Source organism: Vanellus vanellus, assembly GCF_965231255.1.
Source record: "Vanellus vanellus genome assembly, chromosome: 2".
In the NCBI taxonomy this organism is placed as follows: domain Eukaryota; kingdom Metazoa; phylum Chordata; class Aves; order Charadriiformes; family Charadriidae; genus Vanellus; species Vanellus vanellus.
The window spans coordinates 59,051,832-59,066,066 of record NC_138906.1 but is presented as its reverse complement, the minus strand read 5'-3'; positions in this window follow the sequence as shown (position 1 = coordinate 59,066,066).

Sequence of the window (14,235 nt, the reverse complement as noted above, 5' to 3'; positions counted from 1 at the left end):
TCTCTTTTGATCATCGATGCCATTGCTTTGTTCATATTGGGGTCTGGCATCGAGCTGAGCCTCCACTTATACCTCTGCCTAGTGGGCTGCAGCAGGGTTCGGAGACTTAATGGCAGTGCTCAAATCAAAATCCAGTACCACAGTGTATGCAAACATCAGCCTAGTTAATACCCCAAGTGGCTGCCATTCATCTGGTATGTCAGCGTCAGTCCACCACTGCTGAGGTTGAGATCATTGCCACATAAGGAAAAAATCCAGGTGCAGCAGGAAAAAAGCACCGAGTCATTAGGATGACGGAGAATTTTTCATCCCGCGCTTCTTGTGTGTTGTTAAACACTTTACATCTGATTAACCCTCTGTATTTGCTGTGAGCTTTTGGAGTGTCCAGCTGTGTGAAACCACTGTTTAATTCCTAAAATTATTTCTTTACTATGCTCTCCTTAGTAGACCCTTTATATCGAGTTCTCACACCAGGTGAAAACACTAATGAACCTTTGACAAGCTTCACCTCTGTAGAAACAGTTTTGATATGAAGTGTCTTTTATTCCTTTAGTAAAGATCTACTATGACCTTTAAATGTTTGCCCCTCTTCTTGTTTGTAGGTAATGGACTAATGAAGTATATTTGGACTCTTTTCCCGAATGTGTCTTTTTCTATTGGAAAAGAGCTCTGTTTTTAGTTTGTGAGTGTGTCCAATGATTAATGCACGTGGAAAACACTTATCTACTGATGTTTGAGTAAGTGTCTTCTCCTATCCCTAGCCACCATTCTGGAAGAAGCGTAGCAAGATCTATGCTATTTACGTAGTATTATGGTAACAGAATGAAATTCAAACATCTTCTAAAATTACAGTTCTGGTGTAGCTGTGCCTGTGTGCTTCCCCAGTGTAATCAATGACTGATTCCCTGGGCAGGTCAGGAACTCCCCAGCTCATGTCTGCATAGATGTGATGGACTGATTTGTGACAGTGAAATGACTTGAGATGAGGTGATTGACTGAATTTCTAATTTCAAACCCCAGAGCTCTTGCAAGACATTTGAAGGCTCTATGTTTTATTCCTGAGCACCGCTGTCTGCCCAAAGGTGATACCCTGAGGGTTTGGGGAGCTGAGTAGCTCTACTTTATCACTTCAGGAAAGTGCGCTGGCTGGCCTGGATCAGGCATTGCCGCACGTTCATCTACCAGCTCCCATTACCTTGTCAATTCAGCCACCCCTTGTGTGAGGGTACTGGTGGGCACCCCATCCCAAGCAATCAAGTTCTATTTCCTTTGATCATCAACGTTTTCCACACCATATTCTGCACATACCTTTCCACCACTAACGGAGTCCATGTCTCAGAGTAGCCCACGTATCCTATCCACCACAACACCCTTTCCCAGCCTGACCTTTCAAAGCCTGACTTCTGGCTCCTGCCTTGGCCTGGAGATGGTGGTCTTGCTCTGCTGCCCTGTTCATTCCATATAGGTGGCCCATCTATACATGTGTATCTTCACAGAGTGGCTCAAAAGGTCCCTCTTTCCATTTGCTTTAGTTTCACACTTTTGCGCTGCCATGAAAATACACCTGGCCTGTATAACCTTTTTCTTAAGTCTGGCCCAGGTCAGACATCTGCATGTCTGATAGTCCAAGATTAACTTTGGGTGCTGCATTCCACCTGGAGGTGTTGCACCCGAGATGCCAAACACCAGCCCTTTGCAGCAGAAGCACACTGTTGAGCCTGTTGTTGCTGATTCTGTTCCTTAAACACCTTATACGTAATTTTTGACTCCTTATTTGCTTTTTCCAGTATTGCATTTTGCCCCCTATTCTTCTCTTGCTGACTTTAACAGATCAGTCATACCTGGGCTTCTCCAGAAAGCCCCTGTGGCAGTTGACAAAGCATCTGCCTTAGACGATTTTGGTTTAGTACTCAACTGCATCATAAATGCCTTTCCTCCTTCTCTCAGAGTATCTTCTCCTCAGAAGACATATTGGGGGTGGGGTGGACACATCTTTTACCATGGGCAGGCACTTTGAAAGCAGGACTATACACAGTTTATGATTATGGGGCAATTTGGACAATGCACAGAACAAACAGCTGGGAGTAATATGCTACTAGGCTAAGCATGAATGTGCTCACCACCCCAATGAAGGCACACGGTCAATCTCTGCTGGCCAGGCAGTCCTCAGTGAGACAAGGAAGTCCTGCCTGCCATTGTCTGATGTTGCCAGGTATCCATCTTCTTGACCCTTTCTCTGAGTTTTATACCTTTTCTTGCTGTTTTTTTGTTTTGGTGTTTGTTTTGGTGTTTGGGTGGTGGTTTGTTTTTGTTTTTTTTTTTTTTTTTTTTTTTTTTGAGTCCTGGACCGACTCCACAATTTCTTTGTTTTTACTCTCCTCCTTATCTTCCTAGCTTTAGTTTGTGCTCTCTCCTCTACAGTGCGGCAAAACCTTTTTTTGTGGGTTGGTTTGGTTTTTTTTTTTTTTTTTGGTTGGGTTTTTTTTCCCCGAGGTCATGCCACTGCATTTCACACAGCTGGGCCTTAAGTCAGACAGCCGAGCCTGAGAACTGGAATGAGGGTTGCAAGGCTTTGCTGCTGCACTCATTACTTCATTAAGTGACCTCCACTGTGAGTTACCATGGGTCTGATAACATACGGCTACTTCTTAGACCACAGTAAATCGATTACTTATGATCATGAGGATTTATCTTTAAATCACAGGAGAAGTCCAGAGAATGGGAAATTGGTGGACTTTTAATTGGCACCAAGTCAGAATAAAAGGTTGAACTGCAAAAGCTGTACTGAAGGAGTAGTGCCTGGGCATGGGAAACAGGACAATGTAGTCACCAACCTGCCTGTTGCTCTTTCTGTGAGAAGATGTTAATGCATATTTATGTCCATCAGATACCATCATATATATTTTCTGGCTGGCAGTCATTTCCTTCTACCTTAAGCTCATAGCGTATGTAACGTGTATGTACATTTTGCCTGCTGAAAGAAATGCTTTTAGGCAGAATTGGCTAGGTGTTTATAGAAGTAAAATACACCCTCTCCCTCCCAACACAGCTATGGCCCCTTTTGCTCCCATCAAATGGTAAGCAAACTCATAAATCCCATTTCAATGTTTTTATAGTACTGGACTAGTTTTTGTAGTTAATTAACACTTGCCTGCTTGAAGATCTTTCTGCTGGAAATGGCTATAGTGTTAAAACCAGTTCTGTCTGCCAGTGAAATATTAAGAGGTGTTAGAGAGCCACTCAGATGGCCTGTATTATGCTCATATTCTGTACGTGTGGGTATCGTTTGTGTAGGTCTGATTTAGTATGGCTGTTAGCCAAGGACGCCTTTGTAAGGAAAAAAAATTAATCTTTCATATTCCTGAAAAGATGAGTTGTATTCTTGAAGGCTCCTTACAGATGATCTATGCTAGCTTATTGTCAAATACTTTGATTTCTCACCTCTCTCCCTTCTCACACTTTGTGTGGAGTTAGTGACCGAGCATCCCTAAATGGACCCATCGGAATCAATTTGCCGTTCACCTCCCTCCCTTTCAGTGACTCAAGGACTGTTTTTCTTTTTAAACCTTCTTATTTGTGATTGCAGTAGCAATCATTCAATGTTCCCTGTTTCAGAGCTCTCTGAGCTGAACAAGTTGACTTGGCAACCAGGAAATGCTTCAGGAGACGGGAGCGGAAGGCGCTGGCTGGCAGGGCATTAGTAATGAAAAATATTCATACTGCTACGAGTCTGTGGCAAATGAGTGCTGCCTGCTCCTTCTTGCATAATGGAAAAACACCCCTGAAATTCAGAAGTCTGTGAGTGTTCCCCCAGTTCTGCAAGTTGGGTGAAACAGCGGCAAATATATCACAGCGCTTGTCGGAGAAATACCTTGGTGAGCTTACTTTACCGTGTACTCCTTTGCCCCCAGGAGCTGCTGGGTGGTAAGAGAGGGAACAGTGGCTTTTCAGCTGCACTGACCTGGTTCAAGGGCATGGGAAGAAAATGCAGTAAATCTGGAACACAAGTCCTGAGGGTTTATCACTACTGTTTAAGCTATAAGGAAAATGACTTTACCATTTTATAGGATTTATGACACACAGGTGAGCAGATCTGGGTGCTGCTCTTCACGAAGCATGTTCCCCAGCCTGTATGTGTCTGGGTTATCTGTATGTGTCTATGGTTATCTGTGTGCTGTTGCATGCAAAAAGATGCGGATGTCATGCCAAGCTACGAACCTGTTGAATTTTCTGCATCATGTTTCTTGCAGGGAGGGACTATCCTTCATGCACCTGCATCTCAGCATCTCAGCCTTTCTTTATTCTTGTGCTCTCATGCATCAGAACAAGAGGAGATGGCCTCAAGTTGTGCCAAGGGAAGTTTAAATTGGATATTAGGAAGAATTTCTTTACTGAAAGGGTCATCAGGCATTGGAACGTGTTACCCAGGGCAGTGGGGGAGTCCCCATCCCTGGAGGTATTTAAGGGTCGTGTAGTTCAGGGACATGGTTTAGTGGTGGGCTTGTCAGTGTTAGGTTGATGATTGGACTAGATGATCTTACAGGTCTTTTCCAATCTAAGAGATTCTGTGATCAGGAGGAAGCAGGATCTGTGACCCCTTGGCCAGTTGCAGCTGGTGCCTGGAGTTCTGAAGGAGGAGAGAGGGGCTGTCCCAGGGCCACTTTGCTTAGCAGGGCCCAGAGCTTAAAATGACGCTGCTGGGAGGCACTTGTCACCAGAAGCCACATTCCACAGGCTCTCCCTCATCATGTCATCTGATGCACCTGGGAGTCCCCAGAGCCCAACAGGAGGGTGTTGGAAAGAAACTTGAGAGATCTGAGTTTACTGCTTGTGGCAAAGTATTCAGGGGTACTGGGCTAGAAAGCAGTTTTGCTAAGAGCCTTGACTGGGAAAAACACCGCTAATTGTATTCTGTTGTATTTATGAGGAGTTGAAGGAAATACACTGTTCTTTGTGGGAGATTTTACTCTCTGCTTTGAACAGGGTCGTACAGCAAGACACACAGAATAATTACTTACTATGAAAAGCATCAAAGTGAGACCAGGATGTCTCTTAAATAATGATGTTTTATCATGAATCATTGCAAAGATTTGTCTAGCTACATGTAAGGTGTAGATACAGAAATACAAGATGATTCCACTAACTTTCAGGATTTTACTGTTTCTCAAACATTTTTCAAGTAAATTGGTTGGAACAATTTTTTGCCTAATATTCAAAACGCATATTTCATGAGTTTGTGGTCTCTCAGCTCAGATTTCTTAGTCACATTTCTGATCAAAAAGTCTGTCCTGAAGTCAAGACTGGAACACGTTACTAATCTAATAGAAGGTTGAAATATTTACTTGACACATACTAGTGCTTCATATTATAACAATTCTTAGAGTAGATTCAGTGTTTCTTTTTCCAAAAGCATATTTTTGTGACTGAAAAAGTATTTTAGCAAGTCCCAAAGCAGAAGGCTTTTGTGACTGCATGAGAAAAATGGAATAAACCCAAGTTTTTAATCTTGACACTGATTAATCCATTAGCAGAAATCTCTTATCTTTACATGTGCTTTTGTGTGTGTTTGGGTCCCAAACAGGTTCAAATCTTATGCTGCTGGGATCTGCTGGTTTTGTGTGTGTTCATTAGTTTTATCTTTTTAATAGTTTGTTTACTGTTATGAAAGGGTTTCTTTATTGGCTTGTTATGGTTTCCCTAAATAGCGGACCTAGAATTTTTACACATGAAAAATAAGGCAACAAGTTTGTTCTATGGCAGTTGCAAAAGCTCACCTGAGTTTTACAAGAAGTGTTTTGGATTTTTATCTCTCTGCCTGCACAATCTTTTAGTCTCTTGCAAGAAGAGGAGCAAAACTCACAGGAAAAGCTGAGGTGGAACGAATGTCTTTGCAGTCTTAGGTCCTGTGGTAGCTTTAGGCTAATTGGCTCAGGCCCTGGCCTTTCTCTTAACACATCCGATTGATGGCGTGACCAATGTGATAATTACTGTGAAAAGAAAGTGCAGATGTGGTATTAGTAGGGTCATTTGGGCTGGGAGGAAAGGGGATGTACTTCATCTGTATGACAGACCATTAAAAAGGAGTCTAGCATTCCTTCCTCTTCTTCCTACCTTGAAGATCTCAAGTGCTCTCCTTTCACATTCATTATCTTTATAGTGTATGTGCTTGCACAAGAGACTCTTTCTGTGCCAGGGAGCAGTGAGGGCTGGCTGCTCCCACAGGGCAGGCAGAGCAGGAGCCATGGGTGACCCTGGCACAGGCTGTGAGCTCACCCATGGGGTGCTCTCCCGCCAGATCTGAACTGGGTGGGCAGAGCCAGGGGCTGGGAAAGGGTGAGGAGATGAGTCTGGTCCAGGATCTGGCAGTGGGGCAGCAGATGATGCAGCTGGAGAGAAGGCTACAGCAGAGGTCCCAGGTCTGTCTGGGAGACAGGGATGGGGATGAGCTGGAATCTTCACACAAGGTGTCTGCTCAGGGATGAGCTGCCTGGAGTGTAGGGCTGAGGCTCATCCAAGAGGCAGGACCAGAGTCAGGCCACCTACAACAAAGCTCAGGCTGGGGCTCTGGGCAAAGGATGCAGGGGAAGGTCCCAGGTGAGGCTGGTTGGGGCTGTTAAGATGTTTTAGTGTCCCTAGGGGCTTGATGTTCTCTAACTTTGTTAGGCCTCCATACCCTCATGAGCAGCTTTGGTACCAGGCAGTCCTTTGAGCTTACTAAACCTGAAATCTTTGCAGCTTCCTATGACTTTGTCCCCTAAGAAAGACAGGCCTTGCTCAGTTTTGTGGTGATAGATGGAAAATGCATTTATCATATGATTACTAAATTTTGGCCTTGTTAGAGGCATTCAAGTTGATTGATTATTTCTGACAAGCAATGTTAACTCTTCTGTAGTAATGTAAAGAGATACACAGAAAGGTACCATGGACCTTGGGGTCCTCTGAGCTGAAGCACCAGGGGGAGCCTGGCGGTGTCTTGGGTGTTTCTGGGACTTTCTTTGAGAAGACTGCACAGGTCTGGGTTGATCGTCCTTCAGGAGATATTATAGAAGGAAGACACTCCAAAGTTACAATGTGAATACAGCACTGATTTAGGAAAGGATGCGGTTGGATCAGCTGACCCAATCTTCCAGCCTTCTACTGCTCAAAGGAAGTGGTTCTGCCTCCCTCTTGCATTATCTTGTATTCACCCTGCATCCTTGCTTCCTCTCGGTGCAAGGCAACTTTAATTTTACAATGGGGTGAATACGGCAGACCCTTATAAGACTCATGCTTAAAAAAAAAAAAAAAAAGGGCAGGAAGGAAATCCATATTAAGAGTAAGTAGATCCATGCATTCAAGTCTGAATATTGGCAACATCATAGCCAAATTTTGAGTAACTTCCCTGAGCTCTGGTGCTCCTCTGGCTCATCTCTAAACAGGTCTTTGCTGTGAAAGTGAAATGAATTTGCTGCAGCAAGGGAGAGGCTGGGGCAGTGCAGCAGGGAGGAGAATGGGGAAGGGTGGAGATCCCCTCGCTGTGGTGCCAGTGGCTGACCTGACTGCTGCTGAAAGCTGATTGTGCTCGCTCACCTTCGCTCCATTGAATTGGCCTCTTCTACCTTCACTTTCACGAAGATGGAGGTCAGTCAGTCAGTGTCAGTCTTTTTTTGCAGATTCTTTTAACTTCCTGAAATTGTTACTGTGAAGAGTTGATTCTTCATACAAAAGAATATTTTTGTGACTGTATTCATAGATGGAAGGGAATATTAGTACCAGTCAGAAGTGAATGCAGTAGCATACAGTTCTTTAAAAATGGCATTAGAAAATAGCCATGAAAGTAAAATAAATCCTTGTATGTGTGTGCAAGTGTTAATGATTCACAGTTGAATATTTAGCCTTCCCTCCTTTGCTGGACTTGGTAACCTGTTCTGCATTGTCCTCTTGAAATGACTGCAGATGTGTACTGAAAAAATAAATATGAAATAAAGATTCCATTTCGAACTGAGAGGTTATAAACAACTCTTTTCTTGGCCCAAATCGCCTGCTTTACCAAAGATGTGCAAAGGCTGCGTGAACCCAAAGGGAACTAATTCCTTCCTGCATTACTTTTCATAGTCCGCTGGCTCTGTGTGAGCACTTGGTAGTAGTATTCTGCTATCAGCCAGGGACTATCGAAAGAGATTGCTCAAGAGTCTGTCTTCTAATCAGCAATAATATGTGCCAAGTACTTATATAAACATAACAACACAAAAATCTCTCTCCCTAGCTGATCGGCAAGGCTAATTGCCTCATGTAGCACCTCTCTGAAATGTGTGCTTAGTTACTATGACTTCTGCTTTTCTTAAGACACAAGTTTGTTTGTGGATACTTGCTGTAAACATAGGTACAATTAAAATAAGAGAACAGCTTCCTAACGATAATGGAAAAATCTCTCTGCTGCTTTGCGTTCCATGTTAAACCCATACCCAGAGCTGGGGGTCAGGAAGAATTTTTCCCTTGGGCGAGATTAGTAAGGACCGTTGCTGTGCTTGTTTACTCGCTTGCCTGTTCATTTTTCACCTTGCCTTGAAATGTGGAGAGGAGCCTGCTTACTTGAATCTTCTAGGAATTTTCACCTTTCAAAGCTCCTACTGATGCAGGGACCTAAAGTATTGCTACTGCCTTGGGTGTCCTGCCCGCGATCTCTGTCACTGTTCTTCTCTGGTACGTTGCACATTGAAGGCCTGTAGCTTAATTTGGAGTGTGAGATTGTGTAGTGACCCGGGGTGTGCAGAGTTAGAGGGGCAGAAGTCTCATGAACTAAATGTCTTTTTGTTTTTGCTGCCTATGATTGTGAGGTCATGGATCTGATGATCCTTTTCAGTCCTTGTATGACTGCGCAATTAGGTGGTCTGGGTACCCTTAGCACTGAAATTGATCCTATGGGTGGAAAAATGGTAAAGCATCATTTTAATAAAGAATGAACTGTGATGGGGTTGCATATGAAAGACCCAGGCTGCCTTATTATGTTCATGCACATAATGAAACATAAATTTTTTTTTTTTTTAAATCCACCTACTTCCTCACTCCCCTGCCCCAAACTCTAGTAACACCACCACGTGTTTGTATGTGTGTAGGTACAAAGAGGAAGCGGTGCTCCTGACACACTGCTCCCTCCGCAGCCCAAGATTTCTATTTCTTTGCTCATCTACTAGTTTGATTCTCTTTGTCTCTCCTCCTGAAGTTGTTCAGGTTATTGGGATGAGCCATGTGTGCAGATATCTGATGGCTTGGTTGCATGGGGGTAAATGCTTCTCTTCTGTGAAGAGCATTGTAGTGACAATCTCATGTGTTCAGCCACATCTTGGTATCTGCATGGTACTGGTGACAATTGGGAACCTCTTCTAGATTTTCTGCCATTGGTATGTCCCAATGCCAACAAAACAATTTGCATGGCCGAAGGTGGTTTAGGGGGTTCTCAGGCAATGCCTGTTCTGCTCTTGGTCTTTCTGGGTGGGCTGGGAACATGATGCCCACGTGTTATGGAGGCAGTTGTTCACTTGACTTGACATTGTTGGACTTTGGATGGGCAAGCTATCAGGGGAGAGCCCTTGCTAGACAGGCATGCACCACCCCAAACTCCTACCTGGTCACTGGGGCAGCAATCCTGAAGGGACCAGCAGAATGATGCTTACTCTTTCCAACCTGCAAGTGAATGAATTAATTGGATCTCTCCTGGTACTTAACCATTCAGGGCAGGATTCAGTTCCTCTAAGGCTACAGACCCAATTTTTAAGCAAAACCACAAACTAGTCAGCTAGGCTCCCCCCTGTACTCAAACTAAAATTCACTGCAGAATGACCCCATCTCTGGGGATTATCTGCCTAATTAGCTGAGGCTGGAGGCCTGCTCTTCAAATGGCTGGAATTTAAATGAAATTAATTGCTTTCTCGGCTTCCCACTTTTTGCAAAGGTAGTTTGCTAACAGCTCAGGGTTTCAGGATAAAAGCTGCCACTTGCAGTACAGAGATTTAGCCCTGAATAGGTTAGTAGGAAGTAAAGGGCAGATGGCTGCCAAATGGGATGATACTATGTGCTGGGTCTCCTATACTTCAAATAGTATACGACATATCTGAACTACTTTTGCTACTTCTGACTTTTTAGGAAGATGTAGCTTCCTGTATATGTTCATATATCTTTATAATATATATTTATGATATAAATTTTTAAAAAAAAATCTAGCTGGTAATTCTCAGTGCACTCACTTTTCATATAATTTTAAAAAAACCCAGTAAGATAAATGGAAATCTCATGAGCATTATAGATTTAGACAACAATGGAATTCTAACCATGAAAAATATGCTTGTCGAATCTCTGACTTTTTATTAAGAATAAAATATTAGCTTACAGTGTGTATAATTCAAAGGAAGCTTCTTCTCTTCACTAGCTTGAGTATGCTGATGATTGAAGTATTCATTACGGGAACCTTTTTTTTTAATGATTCAGTAGTTTGATCAGAGCAATAGAATTGCTTAGTTTTGAAATATGAATCTGCTACATACATAGTGATGGTAGGTCTGCCGCTCATTCCCGGGGGCACGGCCTCCATCCTGCCATTAACTGTTTAGGGACTGTGCACTTAAATTCGGCATTTACTGTTATATGCCTGAAGCAGATAGTGTGGAAAACCCTTCTCCTCCCTTCCCTTTCAAAGTAGTATTTGCTGATTTCATTCTTTTGGGGACAAGGCAGCTTTGTGCTGCTCTTCTCTCAAGAGATAGGGTAGAACAATCACCTATGTATTGCACATGGTATGAAAAGGTGTTTGTGTGTGTGCTTGCGTGGTGTGTGGGAGTGTGTGTTGTGTGTACGTTTCAAACCACCCTTCTGCGGCTTAATTTCCATTTATTCAAGTGTAGCTGTATCAACAAGGAAAACAGCCAGTTCTGCAAACAGGGTACAGGCTACGTTCGTTTAGCATCAAGGACACTTTGGTCTGGCCAAAAAAGCTTGGGTCTAGCAACTGTGTGGCTGTAGCAGGCAGTCTATTTTTGGATACCTGCTAAGAGAAGTTGGATTTGTTGCTTGTTTTACTTACTCGTGTTGATACGATTGAGGAAGGAGCAGCTGGCTCCGGGAGGGAGTGATTTGGAGCGCACACAGGGTGTTAGGTTGTCATTTTTACTTAGGTGCTTTTTAATTCTTTGGGGGGTAATTTGGAGAATGTAGCTCTAATGCAAACTCAAACACTTTAATTTAAATTGTGGACTGGAAAGGATAAAGTGTAAAATCTAGCCAGAAGCAACACATGCGATATACGTAAAAGCAGGTATAGGCACAACATATATAAAAAACAGGGAAAAGCAATGCCCTTGGCTCCTTCGGGAGGGTACGTAGCGAATCTACCATTTCTGTGTGGAGCAACGGTACATTAAAAGCCAAATACTGATACGAGGGGCTGGCATTCAGGACGCCGGCTGATAAGAAGCTGCTCAAGCAACGCAGCTCAGTTTCCCCTCCAGGCTGGAGAGGAAGGAGCAGATCTTGATCTTAAGAGCTAGGGCAGCTTTGCTGAATCTGGCGAAGTTGTACTGGTTTGCAGTTGCACCATCAAAAGATCTACTTCCTCGCTCTGCCTATTGTAGCGTGCCCTCAGCATTTTCACATCATAGATAAAGCATGTCTGTGGATTACGTTAGCACAACGAAATATCTTTAAAACTAACTTCTCAGAAAAGGGAGGAGAGAAGAAGAAAGAAATACAAGGAGGGAAACAACTCACTAGGGGTATGATGAGGGAGTTGGAAAGCAAAATAATGGCTTCCATGATTTGACTGGCCACAGCCCAAATCATCAGGGAGAATGACACCTGCCAAGGAATCCAATGGGATGCAATGATTTGGAGGCCTGTGCTAACTGGTCGCTGCTGTTCCACTATGTGGTTACTTTTCAAGAGTGGTAGTGGAAAGGAACGAGGGCAAATCCACCAACAAATTATGGTGCAAGTACCACGAGGATCAGAAATCTCTCTGACAACATGGAAAGAAAAATCTTTCAGTATTGCTTCAATCGTGGGACAGTCCTGGGAACGCTGTGGGAAGCAGAAGCACGTCATCATCACATGTATACGGCAAAATTGTGTAGCGTTAATTCTTTTGCAACCTGTTTTTAACACTGTTACCCCAAGCTTTATTTTGTTCTATAATAGCATAATTTTTAGTGGTTCTGGTTTTGGTTGAATTGCTTTCAAGAATGGCTGCTGTAATACGGAGAATCACATTACACTGGAGAATCATACTTCAGTAGTGTGCAAAATGAGACCAAAAAATCAAATTAAAACATAAAGGCAAACTGAAATCTGATCAGCAGCACTGTTTAGACAAGAGTGGAATTAGAGCATTAAAAATGTTTTGCTGTTGAAATTCTATTATTTGTTTAAAAAAACCCACAAACAAGGAGGAAAATCTCATTTAAAATGTGGAACCTACACCCAGAGGCAAGGATGCTTTTGGCTTTCATGGTGCTAGGGATTACAAGTTAGTGTGTGACGGAAATATGTGGGGGTAGGTGCATTTATTGGGAACCTTTCAAAGCCTTCACGTTCTCCTTTCCTGCTACATCGTCTTTCCCATCATTTAACTTTGCAAATGTCCAGACTAGATGCTCCTTTGCCACTTAGTCTTACCTGATTACATGTTGCACTGGAAAGGTATATGATATGGTAGTTTGTTAATATTGCATTTTTCCTGGACACATCACAAAAGATGGACCTCGCTGTTGCTAGCAGATTATGCCTAGTTGGAAGAGGATCATGATTTACCATGTTACTGTCTGCAGGCAATGTGGAGAAAGTATAGAATCATAGAATCATCTAGGTTGGAAGGGACCTTTAAGATCATCAGGTCCAACCACCGACCTAATACTGCCAAGTCCACCACTAAACTATGTCCCTAAGCACCATCTCTACCCGTCTTTTCAATGCATCCAAGGATGGCGAGTCTTCGGGCAGCCTGTTCCAATGCTTAACAACCCTTTTGGTGAAGAAATTTTTCCTAATATCCAATCTAAACCTCCCCTGGTGTAACTTGAGGCCATTTCCTCTTGTCCTGTCACTTGTTACTTGGGACAAGAGACTGGCCCCCACCTCTCTACAACCTCCTTTCAGGTAGTTGTAAAGAGCAGTAATGTCTCCCCTCAGCCTCCTTTTCTCCAGGCTAAACAGCCTCAGTTCCCTCAGCTGCTCCTCATAAGACTTGTTCTCCAGACCCTTCATCAGCTTTGTTGCCCTTCTCTGAACACACTCCAACACCTCAATGTCTTTCTTGTATTGCCAAGGATCCTGCTGCTCAACTTTAGTCTCCTCACTAAGCTACCTCTTCCAGATCTTAGATGCCGCAGGCTCTCTCGGTCCTCCAAGGAGAGAAAGAGCTTCTCCAAAGAGCGATTCATATTTTAGGAGCTCTGACTCACCTTTGGGGTTGCCTGATCACTGCAGGGGGAGCCTCAGGGTTCCTCATTTAGGTACCTCAGCCAGTTGCCTAAAATTAGACGGTATAGATTCCTCCTGTGTTTCTAAAGAAAGCAACACATTTCCTCTGGGTTGCAGAGGTGCTTGAAATAGTTAAGATGAAGTACAAGCTCATAATATTACTGTGTGGTTGGGTTTGTTTGTTTTTTTTTTCCTTTCCTGTGCCTGGAATTTATTGGATGCATTTGGATTTTCATCCATGGTGTGAAGTCACCTTAAATAAGACAAAATGAGTGTACGTTGGGAAATACAAAATAATGTAAATCAAACCAATATTCCAGCGCACTGGAGGCTGTTCCTTTTGTCAGTTTTTGGTATGGAGGAAAATGGTAAAGCTCAAAGCAAGCAGAAAGCATCAGAACAGCTGAGCATTAAAAAGTCATATTGCCTTCTGGCTGTCACACCTAAAAATAACTTAAATGTAGTGGATATTCCTGACAGTGACGATGTCTGATAAAATCATCACAACCTGCAGATGGAGTACTTCTAGGAAACAATAAAACGAAGAAGCTTTCAGGGAAGAATGCCATCTCTCCACAACCAATCTGCAGTACATAACTGCATTGTGGCTTGTGAGAGATACACCAGGCACCTCAGGGGATTTCAGCTTAATTTCTTATCTGAAGCTGGAAGAACATTTTTTTAAGGGATTTATTGGTTCTTGGTGTATCATTGCCCAGTCCTGATAAGTGCTGAGCTCTTCTTTGTGTTATTAAATGTTTTCAGGTGACACAAGCACCAGAGATGAGT